This window comes from Capra hircus, chromosome 16 (assembly GCF_001704415.2).
Source record: "Capra hircus breed San Clemente chromosome 16, ASM170441v1, whole genome shotgun sequence".
NCBI classification, from domain to species: domain Eukaryota; kingdom Metazoa; phylum Chordata; class Mammalia; order Artiodactyla; family Bovidae; genus Capra; species Capra hircus.
The window spans coordinates 793,749-810,690 of NC_030823.1; the positions used below are offsets into that span (position 1 = coordinate 793,749).

Here is a 16,942-nt window from a genome sequence, read left to right on the forward strand (position 1 = left end):
CCACCCCCAGCCTGCGTTGCTTTCGACGAGGGAGAGCAGGGCGGAGAGGAAACCCCACCGGAAAGAGGATTCCTCCCCTCCTTTCCCCACGCCACCTTAAGACAAACCAGGAAGCCGCTGCAGCTTGCAAAAGGGCCACCTTAACAGCTAGGAATGGCCTGGCTCCCCGCCAAGCCCCACCCTGCCCGGCCTCGCCCCGCCCCTTCTCCTGCTTGGGCGGGGCTGGTGAGCCAGAGTCTGGCCCCAATTGGCTGGAGCTGTTGCCATGACGAGCATTTTCTTAAGAAAGCTCTGCCGTTGAAACCGTTTAAATCCGGGCGTGGAAAGGGGGCGCGAAGTTCTCCTCCCTCCGGGAAAAGCAAGACGAGGGACACCCGCCCAGCTCCCCGGCGCCCCTCTCCTTCCGGGAACCTGAGAGGTTCTTCCCTTGGGAGGGCCGGTGGAGACCCAGCCCACTCTCTGGTTTCCGCGGGGAAGGCAGAAGAGACCAGCTAACAACTCCGGCGTGGTTGCCACACTGTGGGGACCGGTGAGTAGACACCCCCCACCCTACCCCTGTCCATGGAAGGCTGGAGGGGGAGTCCCGCGTGCAGAAGCCTGGATCTTTGCCAAGAAAGAGAGGTAGGCTTGCAGAGAATGAATTGAATCGTTCGTGATTTGCAAACTTAGTTTCTTTCTCTCCTCTCAACGACTTCTTTAACTCCCTGAATTTCTTCCTAGCATGTTAGTTGCGACTGGCTTTAGGGCGTGTGTATGTGTAGATATGTGCACAGATTTGTCAAATACTGTATTTCCTTCCTAGATTCAGTTCTTAGAAACCATATAATCAAACAAGTGATTTCTCCTCCCCGCCCCCCAGTTGTCATTCTTAGGCTGTGGGGGTAGGAAGTGGAGGGTCTGTATTTTTCATACCTAAATTGAGCTTTTGGCAAAAGCATTTGTTTTCCCCCATTCGTTCCTGCCCTCCCTGCCCCCTCCTCTCCCTTGGCTTGGGAATGAGACACAGAATGGAAAACTGTTGCAGAAATATTTTCCGTGTCTGTTGCCTTTCTTGAAAGCCCTAAAGAGAGATGGAAAAAAAAAAAAAAACCACACAACTGAGTATGAAATCTTCAACAGGAAGGAGGGGCAGCTCTGGGGGCTGAGAAAGGGCTCACTGAGGGGTGAGTGGCGGTTTGAGCTAGGAGAAGTTGGGGGCGGGGAAGGGGAATGCATACATTTTCTTTGGCTTTGTAGAGAAACCTCAGCAGTTTCTCTCTACCGCTTGCAAAACATCCTCAGACTTTCACGTCTATAATTAGTCGTGGAAAAAGCTGGGAGTTCCCTCATACCGTTGTTGTTTGAGTGTATGCAGAGCATCAAGAACCAACTGTATGAGTGTCTCTGAGGGCACCGCCCCATATATAGCTGTTCCCAAAGAGGAGAAAGGCAAAGGGCTGAAGTTGGAAAGTTTGCAGTTTCACCGGGCTGGCGAGTGTTTGGTGGTTAGGGTGGGCCACAGGCAGCATTAGGAGGGCCCCAGCATCCTGGGCCACTGTGCTGTCTTGATAAAGAGCTAGAAATTCATGCTGGGATTGTCCCTCCTTTTGGTTCACAAACACACTCAAATACTTGGCTCGCCCCTGGGGTGGAGGAGGCAAGCTGGCATCCTCTGCAGGCGAGTCCAGCCTCACATACGCCTCCGTCATCTCTCTGAAGGATCCACCGCGCTCCTGCCGGGTGTGGAGGGTGCGGGAGTGGCTGGCCACAATCCTAGTAGAGAGTGGGCACTCTGTTGGCCAGGATCACGGCCCTCCCGGGCATACCTGCCAGACTCACAGTAACTTGAAGTTAGTGCCCGCCAGCCTGGTAGGGGGGATCTCAGCTGACGCAGTAGGCCCCGCGGCGGTGAGGGCGCCAAAGGGACCGGAAACCCCCACCGCACCCACCTCGCCTGGGTGGAGTGCCTGGCCGGGAGAGACGGTCTCTCTCCCTCCCGGAGCCTCCCCCCAGAGCCGCCCCTTCTGGTCCTTACCACTTGGAGCTCCCTGCCCCTACTGTCCCCTCAGCTCAAGGCCCTCTTTACAAGGAAGGGCCGAGACCAAGGTCATCCTAGGCTGCGGCAGGCCCTGGGGAGAGGGGCCTCCGGGGCAGGGTCCCGGGGAGAAAGTGTAGGAGGCGGGTTCCCTCGGTGGCCGGCCAGGGCTGGCGGCCCACGGAGCACGCTCTGGGGCTGGTGAAGGCTGTTGGGGAGCCGATCCTGCCCCCGAGGCTGGGGAGTGCAGGTGTGTGGAACCGAGCGCCCGCCCTCGCCCTCTCAGCCAGTTTGGTCGCAAGAGTCTTAAAGGCGAGGTTAGAACCTGGAAAGAAGGAAGCAGAAGATTTGGGGGAGAGCAGACACAGAGGCCGGGAAGCAACAGGAACCCATTTCCACTCTGGGGTTCTGGATGACGGGGCTGCCTGCACTCCTGCAAGGTCAGACCGCGCCTCTCCCTAGACTCTGCGGGAGGAGCGAGGGGGACCTTACCCCGCGGGCAGGGGGCCCACGGCAGGACCCCGCCTGGGTCCGGAGGAAAGCCAGGAAGAGGAGCTCATCTCTTGGCCCGGGAGCCCCGTCCTCCGCGCCACCATCTTGCAGAAGCACAACCCCGAAACCACCCTCTCCTCCGCCCCCGGCGCCGTCTCCGACTCGGGCGGCCCGTAACCCCCGCGTCCGCGCGGCGGCCCCCCACGCAGGGCCCTGACCGGGGTCAACCCCGGCAGGCTCGCGGAGGCGTCTCCCGGACGCGCGGGGCGCGCCCGCCGCTGTGAGCCGCGGGCGGGGGCCGAGGGGCTCCCCGCTCCCCACGCCCGCCCCGCGGGCCCGGGGCGTGTCCGCGCTGCGCCCCCTCCGTCGCGGCCACGCCCGGCCGCCGCCCCGCCCCGGGCCTGCGGGGGCTGAGCACACCGGGCACCCCGGGCTCTGGGCCGAGCGCGGTGCCCTGCCCCCGGGGTGCCAGGAGCCTTCTCCCGGTTCCCGTCTCCGCGGCCCTGGCTGGGTTCAGAACCCAGCAGGACGAGCACAGTTCGCTTCTGCACACTGGCTTCTCAGCACCGAGGGCGCAGTCAGTGTTTGCGGGCAGGAGAAGGTGGCGTCTGGGGGGCCTGGGAACCGGGCTGACTCCTGGCTTCCCTGCGGTCTCCGGCCTCCTCTCGGGACGGGAACGCCCCCTCCCCGGTGATGGTGGGAGGGAGTGCTGAGTCAGGTTTGTCAGGGGTCGATGGCCTTGGGTGTCCAAGAAAGTCAGAACCGGAGGGCCCAGTGGGGCAGAAGTAGCAGGTGCTGCGGGCGGGGACCCTGAGCAGGCGCGGAGGACCGGGACTCTGCCTCTCTCGCCGCGGCCCCTTGAGAAGAAGAGGGGTCCTGGGCCACTCAACCCAGCCCTGACCCGCTGCCACCTGCCAGCGTTTCATATATTACAGAGGAAACTGTCTCTTATTCGAGAATAATTCAGCTTCTCTCAGCAACCCCCGTGGGCCCTTTTCGGTTTTCTTCTAGTCCCCTGGCCTTTGACCTAGAAGGCCTGCCCGATGAGGCCATTCCAGACCCACCAGGCCTTGGAGGGAGAAAGCGAGGGTGTTCCTTCTTGGTCCCAGCACCTTAAGAATCCTGTCTGGCTTAGGTCGGCCCCAGTGTTGGGTTCAGCTTGTTAGAGGAATGCCCCTCCTTGGCCCCACTGCCTTCCCTGGAGGACTTCCTGCCTCCAACCTCCTCCACCAGCCCCCTGGGATAGGGCTCCCTTCCCTGCTGGCTCCTGCTCCTCAGACCCGCACTGACTCCTGTCATCTGTGATGGGTATTTGCTGGGTGGGGGTAAGAAGGAGGGAGGGATGAGCAAGGCAGGGGTCCCAGGGAAGCAGAGTCAGCTGGGATGCAGTCCCTTCCCACTCATGTCCCCCTGCAGCAGAGCGGGTTAGAGGAGGACAGCAGGCTGCGGTCCAGAAGGCTGGTGCGGAATGCTTTGTGCCCCACTTCCTCTCCCGGCCATTTCTCTGTCTCCTCTCTCCTCTCTCCCTGCATGAGCCATTGTTGTCCCACTGGCTTATTTCCTCTGCACGTGGTGAAGCAGAAATGACCAGCGCGGCAGCCCCTCCACCGTAAGCCAGTCCTCTGTGTTCCGCCCACAGAGACAGGGCTGAGGAGGGAACCGACAGGACCAACTTGGAACCAGAGACGACTGCCAGCCAGGGGAGGAGCTGGTGCCGGCAGTTTGTGCTGGAACAGGGGCGGATCAGACAGGCCAAAGGAGAAAAAGGAGGTGAGCACACAGGTGTTGGGGGCAACAGTTCCCCCACCCCTGTTTGGACTCTCTTCACTCTTAATTCTTCTTTGGCTATAGTCTTCAGCCTCATCATTTCTCTCTGCTCTGGTTTCCCAAGTTAAGTACAAAAATCTTTGGGATAATTCAGGGAGACGGACTGGGATGAAATCAGTGAGACTGCTTTGCTTTGGCCTCCTTGAGCTGCATCACTCAGGGCAGAGGGAGCTTAGGGTAATGTGTTAATTGTCGAGGAGGTTAAAGACTCAGATAAGCTCAGGGAAGCTCTCAGCTTAGAACACTTCATAGCATCCTGCTGTGATCTTCCACCTGCAAAATCAGTGTCAGGGGTGCTGCTGCTGCTGAGTTGCTTCAGTTGTGTCTGACTCTGTGTGACCCCATAGACGGCAGCCCACCAGGCTCCCCTGTCCCTGGGATTCTCCAGGCAAGAACACTGGAGTGGGTTGCCATTTTCTTCTCCAATGCATGAAAGTGAAAAGTGAAAGTGAAGTCGCTCAGTTGTGTCCAACTCTTAGCGACCCCATGGACTGCAGCCTACCAGGCTCCTCCATCCATGGGATTTTCCAGGCAAGAGTCCTGGAGTGGGGTGCCATTGCCTTCTCCAGTCAGGGGTGCAACCTAGTACAACTCCTATGGAGAGCAAGTAAGCAATATCTAAAAAACAACATACGCATTTACCCAGCAATCCTGTTTCTAGAAATTTATCCAGAAAATGCACATTCACAAATAGAGAAAGACAGGTGCACAAGGTAATTATTTAAGGCATATCTGTAATAAGGAAATCATTGGAATTATCAATGTCTCTGTGTGTGTGCACTCAGCTGTGTGTGATTCTTTGCAACCCCAAGGACTGCAGCCAGGCTTCTCTGTCTGTGGGGTTTTCCAGGCAAGAATAGTGGAGCAGGTTGCCATTTCCTACTCCAGGGGATCTTCATGACCCAGGGATCTAAATCGTGTCTTCCATGTCTCCTGCATTGCAGGTGGATTCTTTACCACTGTGCCACCTAGGAAGTCTGGAAACTATCAATGTCCATCTTTAATAGACACAAGGAGTACTATGCAGCCAAAAAAAAAATGAGTAGGAGCTCTGTGATCCAATATATGATGCCTGGGATATGTTATTAAGTGGAAACAGCAAGATGCGAAAAGAGTGGGCACAGTATGCCAGCTTTGGGTTGAGGAAGTGGGAGGAATATGGCTCTTTTTTTGCAAACTGATACATACATACATGCAGGAAGGATAAACCAGAAATTAATTAATTAAAATGGTTACCTATAGAGGGTAGGTAGAAACTAGTTAGAGAGGCTAGAGCTTGGCATGAAACTCTAATGATGCCTTTTTAGACTGTTTTGAATTTTGAACCAGGTAAATATTTTATGTATTCACAAAATTACATCAAAAAGAAAGAAAAAAGCAGACTCTAAAGCTGACTGCAACAGAAATAAAGATCCTAACTGAATATCAATTTGATTACAAATAAGAGAGTTAATTCTAGTAGTTTTTCAGTTTGGTGCCCTGACCCTATATCCATACTGAAATGTATAGTCTAAGGATAAAAAGAACTGCAAAAAAACCTCAGAGAACTTTGTGGTATTGGTGCAATAAAATGGAAGCTTTTCTGATTATTGTAGGCTAGCTCAAAGAAGTAACTATTGTGGGGCCCTACATGGGAAACCTTAAAAAAGAAGGGCTAGCTTTGCGGTTTAGAGCTAAGATGGTGCCTGGCAGACGAGATGAGGGCGTGGCGTAAGTTGTTTGTTAAAACTTTTGATTGGCTGGCTTGATTTCCGTGCACGTGGACAGCGCGTCATCACGCGTGATCACCATAGACTCTTCTTACGATGAAGCGCATGACGACTTGACCGTTAACGTGATTGGTGCAACCCTCGCAAACCGCCCCCCTCCCACCTTGCTCGCCTATATAAACCAAGAGTTTGCAGCAATAAAGCGGAACTGCTTCGATGGAACGCCTGTGGCGTGTGATGGTTTCTCGCTCGCAGAGGGGCTGGGTTGGTGGACAGCAGGCTCACCTCTCCTCGGGACCCCTCGGCTTTGCTGAGGGAAGTTCCACTGCCTCTCTCTTTCTGCGGAGTGCCCCTCTCAACTATGTTGATGTTTCTGGAAATCAGAGTCTCACTCTGGAAAAAGACAAAAATGGGGGAAGGTGAGGCAAAGCCCTATGATTTTTTTATGAATCTCCTAGGTCTGTTCCCTGGAAGGGTCTAGAAGCAATGCTGTGCAGTAGCACTGAACACACCTAGCGCTTGGAGTTTTATTTCTAAGTACCACTTTCCATTAAAAGAAAGCAATGCTCCTTGGACATATGGCTGATTCCAAGTGTGGGAATGGGAATGTAATAGAGTGTAAGACACTGAATAAAAGGTTCCCTGAGTCCATTCTGAAAGTTAAAAAGCAGCAGGGAGGAGTGGGGAGAGAAAACTCTGTAAAGATAAATGCCAATGAAGTGTGGAAGTGAGGACAGAACTTTAAACTTACCCGTTGGCAGCCCTAAAGTAATAGCTGATTTGGGCTATACTTAAAAATGGATGCCAAGACCACTGGGTGAAAGGCTGGTCTTAGTGTGTTGCCTCGTAGTTACCCCCTAGAAAAGGAAACACCTGTCTTTACAATAGGGCAAGTCCGCACTGACCACCTTAACCTAATAACCAAACGTCAGCAGTAGCGGAAACACCTGGCGCTAATTCCTCCTGAAGTTCTATCATCTATGTTCTTGTCAAAATGTTTATCCTGATTCTAATCATGAGATGAGAGACAAATCTAGAATGAGAGCCCTTCTTTTTTATTTCTTTACATGCCCATCTAACAAATTTATTCACTTTTTAACTGTTCCTGTGTGATGAAAGTCACACTTTTTGATGTGCAGTCCTGTGAGTCTGGACAAAAGTGATCATCCTATAATCACCGCCACCATGAGATTGTTGTTGTTCAGTTGCTCAACTCTTTGCAACCCCATGGACTGCAGCACGCCAGGCTTCCCTGTCCTTCACCATCTCTCAGAGCTTGCTCAGTCCCATGTCCGCTGAGTCAGTGATGCCATCCAGCCATCCGGCCATCCTCTGTCATCCCCTTCTTCTGCCATCAATCTTCCCAGCATCAGGGTCTATTATCTTACAAAAGACCCTGATGTGCCATGACATACTGAACCACAATATTTGCCTTTCCCACACATCCTACTGATGGAATTGCACAGGATGTGATCTTTTGTGTCTGACTTTCACTAAGCATGACGCAGTTCAGATCCTCCTGTGTTTTTTTGTGTCGCAAGAGCGTGTATTACAGAGCAGATGCCCACTGTTTCAGTTTGTTTATCTGTTCACTAGTTTAAGGAGATTTTGTTTGTTTCCAAGTTTTTGGAGATTGAATAAATTCACTCTAAATATTGGACTCAGGTTTTTATGGGAAAATTCTTCACCTCTTTAGAGTTGTAATTTATAAGAAACTGTTAGAATGTTTTCCAAAGTGGCTCTACTATTTTGAACCAACACTGCATGATAATTCCATTGACTCTGCATCCTTACCAGCACTTAGTATGGTCACCTTTTTGAAGCTTCTATCATGTGTTTAGAGGTATGAAATTAGTTGGTAATTGGACTATTATTTGATGTCATCAGCCTGAAATGTTGAAAAACCTAGTAAGAAATAAGGCAGGCATCTTGATGTTAGCAACCAAAAAAAATCTGCTGGGGTAGAATGAGAGTTATTCTCCGTAACAACTGAGACTTCAAAAAAGTTATTAAATTATTTAAAAAAAACATTAAAATTGTGTGTTTGGAGAGAAGGGTAGGGAGGCTGAAACCTCTTTAGATTTAAAGAGGTATTTTAGTCAAATGCAATGCATAAACCTAATTGGATCTTGGGTCAGAAAAAAAAATAAAAAGACCATAAAAGACATTCTGGGACAACTGGGAAATATTTAATATAGATATTAGATGACGTAATTTTTGTTAATCTTTAAAGGTGTGCTAATGGCCATGATAATGATTTTATAAGAGACTATATATATGCAAAAGTATTCAAGGGCACAGTGTCTGCAAGTGGTTTTCAAGTGGTTCAGCAAACAAAAGTGTGTGTGTGTGTGTATTTGTGTACATCAAGAGGGCACACAAGATGCTAACAACTGGTGGATCTAAGTGGCGGGTCTGGAGTTGCTTATTGCACTGTTTGTTTTCAACATTTCAGGTTTGGAATGTTTCCTAACAAGGTAGGGAGAGAAGTGCATGCCAGGGGGGACCCTTGGATTCCTAGATTCCCTCACTGACCCGTGACTGAACCAACAGCGCGTCCGCTCTCAGCTCCCTCGCCAGCACACAGCACCCTCCGGGAAGTTTTGTTTTCCCCTCACCGCCTTAGCATCAGGCTCTTCTTTCTGGGTGGGAGCAGCTTGGACAGCCCGGAGTAGCCGGTGGACGCAGGTGCTTGCCTGCGGGGCCATGGCCAGCCGGGGAGGCCAGGAGGCGGAGGCTTCCAGAATCACCGCGTGCCCTCTGAGAACGGTCCTCCGTGTAAGAGGAGGGACCCACCACGGTTCAGAAGTCGCTTCTGCCAACCTTTCCCCTCCCTTCTGAATTGTACAATGAGGTGCCTCTGAGGGAACCCAGCTGTGCCTGCCCTGAGCCGTCTAGGTGGGCTAAGCAAGGCCGCCTGGACCGTCCCCTGCTGGAGACGGCACAGGGGCTGCACGGTCACTAACCCAAATCACCGTGCTGTCCACCGCTGCCTTCAGCCTGGCTCTGACTCCGGAGAGAGAGCAGGTTTCCAGAACTGCCTGCGTTCTCCTCTCTCCTCTCTTTTCTCCCTGGGCACCCTGGGGCTTAGGTCCTGTGTGCTGACTCGGGGCCCTTCTCAGGTAGGCGAGGACTCTGGGTCCTTTGGTCAGTTCCCCTCTGTCTTGCTTGAGGAGCCTGAAAGAGCAGCAGCCAAGAAGCTGGAAGGGGGCAGACAGGGACCAGTTTGTTCTGTGTTGCCAGACCTGCCGGAAGAACTCGGGGCTAGGAATCAGAAAACTGGTGATCTGGGCTTATGACTACTGCGTGACCTTGCCTGAAGCAGGTGGCGTCTCTGGGCCTTAATCGCTCCCACTGTAAAATGAAACCAAGGGCAGACAAACAGGCCTTTCTGATTCAAGGCCCCTTTTCTACAAAGAGGCAAAGCTCAGCACCCAGACCGAGCTGTTTTCTCATAGAGTCTAGCACAAGGTAACATCCTGTAGCTAAGTTCCATCTTCCCAGAAAGACCAGTTGTAAGGAGAGCTAAAAACATCTGCCTGGTGGACAGCCACACCCTCCAAGTCTGGAGTAGAACAAAGTTCTTAGATTCCCCATCCCCACTGGCCTGAAAGTTACTTGAGGACATACTCAGCACCTCCAAGGCCAGAGTTCTGTTATGTCCTAAACCAGAATTAAGAAAGATTGGCTGGAGATACAGAAATACAAGACTTCAAGGAGTTTACTTATTTCCTAAGAGAGTCATTTCCCCCAGAGAGTTATTAGGTCGAACCATATAAAATTGCCAGTTTACAACCTCTTTTGACCTGTAAAAGGCAACTTACTATGATTCAAATTAACGTTACCATTATTAAACACTGGAAGTCAGGAACTACAGTCAGTGCTGTGGAACGGAGAGATGAGATTCCCATCTGAACGATGGATTGGGTTTAGAGAAATTTGGGGAGAGTCACCAGCTGCTAGGCCGGTTTGTCCTCTCTCTCAATCCAGGCTTTTAGCCCTGGAGGTAGACACATTAGCCAGGTCCTTGTCCAGACTCTAGCTGAGATTTCAGCATTAGTTTTTCTGGTAGCTGGCCAGGGCAGTTGCCTGTGAGTAGAGAGGAGAGTGCTGTCCGTCTGTAGCTGACTGTTCCTGTGCCCTGCTTCATAGCTGCAGAGTTGAGAATGGAGGAAACTGAGAAAGGAAGAAATAGGAAAGGCCGATCTAATTCTCCCCCTCTGGTGGCGGACCGCGGTGGGACGCACCCCTGAAGCCTCATCTGACACAGGATCCTGGGAGCTGAAGGAATTAGTGGGAATGTGGAGGCCAGAATTTGACAGGTCTGGAGACCTGGAGAATCCCAGGGACGGGGGAGCCTGGTGGGCTGCCGTCTGTGGGGTCGCACAGAGTCGAACACGACTGAAGCGACTTAGCAGCAGCAGCACAGCACCCCATCCTTAGAGGAGGTAATTGCCAAACAGGATTGGGACGAGGAGAGAAACAGCTTTGATGGAGGGGAGGATGGGGGAGGATGGGTGGATTGGGAGGAAGGGCTGTCTGCACGTGGCCGAGGACTCTCAGCATCGTGGAGAGTCAGGCGCTCTGGCAGCTGACGGGAAGCTGTCTGCTGTCCCGTCCTTTGAGCCAGTGCCCAGGTCTCAGGGAGGCGGCATCCGGCCTCAGCTGCAGCCTGCTGTCTGCCTGCTCTCCTGGTACTGTGGACCTTTAGGATGATTTTTTTTGATGTTCCCTCCCCGCTGTCTATACTACAGCCTTCTTTGTGGGAAGCATTTGTAGGACATCTGTTGGAATGCTAGGATGGGCACAGCTGGCATCCGAACTTCCAGGGGCTTTCTGACCTTGGTACAAGGGAGGTTGGTCACCAGGCTTTGGGCTGGGGAGGTTTTATTTTATTGAGCCAGAGCATTTGAGATGGATCGACCTGGAGAAATGGTCCAGTTTCCCTTTATCCCAAGTGAGAAAACTGAAACGTAGAGACTTGTCCAAGAACACCAGAGTAGTTGGAGGCCAAGCCCAGTTCGCCCCACTCCACACCTGTGATTAGGCCCCCGGGCCCCTCCATGCATTTCTGCGTGAGCCAGATGGATGTCGAATCGCCTTGGTACCCACTTTCTCTACCCATGTAATTGGGGCAATTATTCTAGCCCCTCTTGGGATGATGTGCAGCGTGATGAGATCGTGTGCTAGAAGCTTTTTCGAAGAAAGATGCCAGAAACCATGGGTTGCTGTGCCATGCTTATTACTGTTGCTGCTGCTATTAGCAGTTAAGGTTATTAGGACTAGAGAAAATGCAAAGGAGAAGCGCTTTGGTACCCCCTTGTCACTGTAGCTTCTCATGGGCCTGAGTTTTTCTCCTGGTCCTTTCCACATCCCTTCTCAGGCACCTGGGCCTTGAGCTAGGAAAGGCAGAGTAACGCAGAGCAGAAGCAGAGTCCTGGAAAAGGGTGGGCAGAACCCTCCTCCTGCCTGGGTATCCCCAGCTCTACCCTTTTTTCAGAACGTGGACTTTGGGAAGGAGTGTGGAGGGAAAACACTCTGACCTTCACTTCTTCCTTGGCAGCTGACTAACCTGGGTTGGCTGGGAGCTCTGATTTAGGGGCTAAGAACCAGCAGAGTTGAGCCACTTGTAATAGGACAGAACAGATTGATTTTATCGCCAGAGCCAATCGGTTGTTCATTTGCTTGTTCATTTATTCATTTGTTCATTCAGCAAACACAAAATGAGCACGAACTGTGTGTCCGGAGCAGTGTTAGAATTTGGGAGAAAGTGGTGTCCAGAAGGCAGGGAAGGACTAAGAATCACCTACTTTCAGCTCAAGGACAAGTGAGCTGAGCCTGGGCACCCACAGCAAGCCCTGATTGTGGCAATGTTCCCAAGAACTTGCATTTGTGTCCTTGAAGTATACCTTTAACCCCCGAGCTCAGGAAGATCAGGCTTAGATTCCATGATGGACTGAGCTGGGAGGGGCACCCCTGTGTCACTGATAAGACTGGCCTGATGAAGGACTTACCCTCGTCCTTTGTCTTCTGGGCCAGGGCCTGGTCCTGGAGCTGGGTGTTTGTCCAGCCTGGTATACCCAGTCCTTGGGCTGGCATCCCAGTGTTGTCTGACTTTGCAATCCCCTCCTTATGTTCTCAGAATCTGATGGGAGATATTCTGTTGCTAGGATTTGCAGAAGGATCTGAATGGAACCTTGGAAAGAAAAACATCCAGAGAAGCCCTTCAGTTTCTCCTCCAATCCTTATTTCTCATTTCAGCCCTTCCACCCTACTTGGCAGTGTGATATTGAAGGATAGTTCAGCTCAGTTCAGTCACTCAGTTGTGTCCAACTCTTTGCGACCCCATGAACTGCAGCACACCAGGCCTCCCTGTCCATCACCAACTCCCGGAGTCCACCCAAACCCATGTCCATTGAGTTGGTGATGCCATCCAACCATCTCATCCTCTGTCATCCCCCCTCCTCCTGTCCTCAGTCTTTCCCAGCATCAGGGTCTTTTCAAATGAGTCAGCTCTTCGCATCAGGTGGCCAAAGTATTGGAGTTTCAGCTTCAACATCAGTCCTTCCAATGAACACCAAGGACTAATCTCCTCTAGGATGGACTGGCTGGATCTCCTTGCAGTCCAAGGGACTCTCAAGGGTCTTCTCCAACAGCACAGTGCAAAAGCATCAATTCTTTGGTGCTCAGCTTTGTTTGTAGTCCAACTCTCACATCTATATATGACCGCTGGAAAAACCATAGCCTTGACTAGATGGACCTTTGTTGGCAAAATGATGTCTCTGCTTTTAAATATGTCTAAGTTGGTCATAACTTTTCTTCCAAGGAGTAAGCGTCTTTTAATGTCATGGCTGCAGTCACCATCTGCAGTGATTTTGGAGCCCAGAAAAATAAAGTCAGCCACTGTTTCCCCATGTATTTGCCATGAAGTGATGGGACCGGATGCCATGATCTTAGTTTTCTGAACGTTGAGCTTAAAGGATAAGACAGTGGATTTAGATTCGATTGATGCATGTTATACACATCTTTATTGAACCTCAGCTTTCCCATCTTTTTTTTTTTTTTCATTTTTTGAATGTTGAGTTTTGTTTTATTTATTTTAGTTTTGCTTTATTTTACTTTACAATACTGTATTGGTTTTGCCATGCATTGACATGAATCCACCATGGGTGTATACAGGCTCCCAATCCTGAATCCCCCTCCCACCTCCCACCCAATATCATCTTTCTGGATCATCCCCACGCACCCGCCCCAAGCATCTTGTATCCTGTATCGAACATAGACTGGCACTTCATTTCTTACATGATAGTATACATGTTTCAATGCCATTCTCCCAAATCATCCCACCCCTCCCTCTCCCACAGAGTCTAAAAGTCCCTTCTACACATCTGTGTCTCTTTTGCTGTCTCGCATACAGGGTTATCGTTACCGTCTTTCTAAATTCCATATATATGTTAGTATACTGCATTGGTGTTTTTCTTTCTGGCTTACTTCACTCTGTATAATCGGCTCCAGTTTCATCCATCTCATCAGAACTGATTCGAATGTATTCTTTTTAATGGCTGAGTAATATCCATTGTGTATATGTACCACAGCTTTCTTACCCATTCATCTGCTAATGGACATCTAGGTTGTTTTCATGTCCTGGCTATTATAAACAGTGCTGCGATGAACATTGGGGTACATGTGTGTCTTTCAATTCTGGTTTCCTCGGTGTGTATGCCCAGAAGTGGGATTGCTGGGTCATAAGGCAGCTCTATTTGCAATTTTTTAAGGAATCTCCACACTGTTTTCCATAGCAGCTGTACTAGTTTGCATTCCCACCAACAGTGTAAGAGGGTTCCCTTTTCTCCACATCCTTTCCAGCATTTATTGCTTGTAGACTTTTGGATCGCAGCCATTCTGACTGGTGTGAAGTGGTACCTCATTGTGGTCTTGATTTGCATTTCTCTGATAATGAGTGATGTTGAGCATCTTTTCATGTGTGTTTTAGCCATCCGTATGTCTTCTTTGGAGAAATGCCTATTTAGTTCTTTGGCCCATTTTTTGATTGGGTCGTTTATTTTTCTGGAATTGAGCTGCATAAGTTGCTTGTATATTTTTGAGATTAGTTGTTTGTCAGTTGCTTCATTTGCTATTGTTTTCTCCCACTCCAAAGGCTGTCTTTTCACCTTAGTTATAGTTTCCTTTGTTGTGCAGAAGCTTTTAATTTTAATTAGATCCCATTTGTTTGTTTTTGCTTTTATTTCCAGTATTCTGGGAGGTGGATCATAAGAGGATCCTGCTGTTTTATGTCGGAGAGTGTTTGGCCTATGTTCTCCTCTAGGAGTTTTATAGTTTCTGGTCTTACGTTTAGATCTTTAATCCATTTTGAGTTTATTTTTGTGTGCGGTGTTAGAAAGTGATCTAGTTTCATTCTTTTACAAGTGGTTGACCAGTTTTCCCGGCACCACTTGTTAAAGAGATTGTCTTTACTCCATTGTATATTCTTGCCTCCTTTGTCGAAGATAAGGTGTCCATAGGTGTGTGGATTTATCTCTGGGCTTTCTATTTTGTTCCATTGATCTATATGTCTGTCTTTGTGCCAGTACCATACTGTCTTGATGACTGTGGCTTTGTAGTAGAGCCTGAAGTCAGGCAAGTTGATTCCTCCAGTTCCATTCTTCTTTCTCAAGATTACTTTGGCTCTTCGAGGTTTTTTGTATTTCCATACAAATCTTGAAATTATTCGTTCTAGTTCTGTGAAAAATACCGCTGGTAGCTTGATAGGGATTGCATTGAATCTGTAGATTGCTTTGGGTAGTGTACTCATTTTCACTATATTGATTCTTCCAATCCATGAACATGGTATATTTCTCCATCTATTAGTGTCCTCTTTGATTTCTTTCATCAGTGTTTTATAGTTTACGATATATAGGTCTTTAGTTTCTTTAGGTAGGTATATTCCTAAGTATTTTATTCTTTTCATTGCAATGGTGAATGGAATTGTTTCCTTAATTTCTTTTTCTACTTTCTCATTATTAGTGTATAGGAATGCAAGGGACTTCTGAGTGTTGATTTATATCCTGCAACTTTACTATATTCATTGATTAGCTCTAGTAATTTTCTGGTGGAGTCTTTAGGGTTTTCCATGTAGAGGATCATGTCATCTGCAAACAGTGAGAGTTTTACTTTTTCTTTTCCAATTTGGATTCCTTTTATTTCTTTTTCTGCTCTGATTGCTGTGGCCAAAACTTCCAGAACTATGTTGAATAGTAGCAGTGAAAGTGGGCACCCTTGTCTTGTTCCTGACTTTAGGGGAAATGCTTTCAAGTTTTCACCATTGAGGATAATGTTTGCTGTGGGTTTGTCATATGTAGCTTTTGTTATGTTGAGATATGTTCCTTCTATTCCTGCTTTCTGGAGAGTTTTTATCATAAATGGATGTTGAATTTTGTCAAAGGTCTTCTCTGCATCTATTGAGATAATCATATGGCTTTTATTTTTCAATTTGTTAATGTGGTGAATTACATTGATTGATTTGCGGATATTGAAGAATCCTTGCATCCCTGGGATAAAGCCCACTTGGTCATGGTGTATGATCTTTTTAATGTGTTGTTGGATTCTGATTGCTAGAATTTTGTTGAGGATTTTTGCATCTATGTTCATCAGTGATATTGGCCTGTAGTTTTCTTTTTTTGTGGCATCTTTGTCAGGTTTTGGTATTAGGGTGATGGTGGCCTCGTAGAATGAGTTTGGAAGTTTACCCTCTTCTGCAATTTTCTGGAAGAGTTTGAGTAGGATAGGTGTTAGCTCTTCTCGAAATTTTTGGTAGAATTCAGCTGTGAAGCCGTCTGGACCTGGGCTTTTGTTTGCTGGGAGATTTCTGATTACAGTTTCAATTTCCATGCTTGTGATGGGTCTGTTAAGATTTTCTGTTTCTTCCTGGTTCATTTTTGGAAAGTTGTACTTTTCTAAGAATTTGTCCATTTCTTCCACGTTGTCCATTTTATTGGCATATAATTGCTGATAGTAGTCTCTTATGATCCTTTGTATTTCTGTGTTGTCTGTTGTGATCTCTCCATTTTCATTTCTAATTTTATTGATTTGATTTTTCTCTCTTTGCTTCTTGATGAGTCTGGCTAATGGTTTGTCAATTTTATTTATCCTTTCAAAGAACCAGCTTTTGGCTTTGTTGATTTTTGCTATGGTCTCTTTTGTTTCTTTTGCATTTATTTCTGCCCTAATTTTTAAGATTTCTTTCCTTCTACTAACTCTGGGTTGCCCATTTCTTCCTTTTCTAGTTGCTTTAGGTGTAGAGTTAGGATATTTATTTGACTTTTTTCTTGTTTCTTGAGGTATGCCTGTATTGCTATGAACTTTCCTCTAAGCACTGCTTTTATAGTGTCCCACAGGTTTTGGGTTGTTGTGTTTTCATTTTCATTGGTTTCTATGCATAATTTGATTTCTTTTTTGATTTCTTCTGTGATTTGTTGGTTATTCAGAAGCGTGTTGTTCAGCCTCCATATGTTGGGATTTTTAATATTTTTTCTCCTGTAATTGAGATCTAATCTTAATGCATTATGGTCAGAAAAGATGCTTGGGATGATTTCGATTCTTTTTGACTTTATCAAGGTTAGATTTATGGCCCAGGATGTGATCTATCCCGGAAAAGTTTCCGTGAGCACTTGAGAAAAAGGTGAAATTCATTGTTTTGGGGTGAAATGTCCTATAGATATCAATTAGGTCTAACTGGTCTATTGTATCATTTAAAGTTTGCGTTTCTTTGTTAATTTTCTGTTCAGTTGATCTGTCCATAGGTGTGAGTGGGGTATTAAAGCCTCCCACTATTATTGTGTTACTCTTAATTTCCCCTTTCATACTTGGTGCATTTGTCTTACATATTGCGGTGCTCCTATGT

At 48.4% G+C, this 16,942-nt stretch overlaps 1 protein-coding gene across 1 annotated transcript in view; it reads left to right on the plus strand.

The window, feature by feature from the left end:
• Positions 515 to 16,942, plus strand: part of LOC106502935 (plasma membrane calcium-transporting ATPase 4-like) — a gene marked incomplete at its 3' end in the record, with an annotated part of 57,264 nt that continues 40,836 nt past the window's right edge. Inside the window, 1 exon segment of the mRNA XM_018059999.1 lies at positions 515 to 621.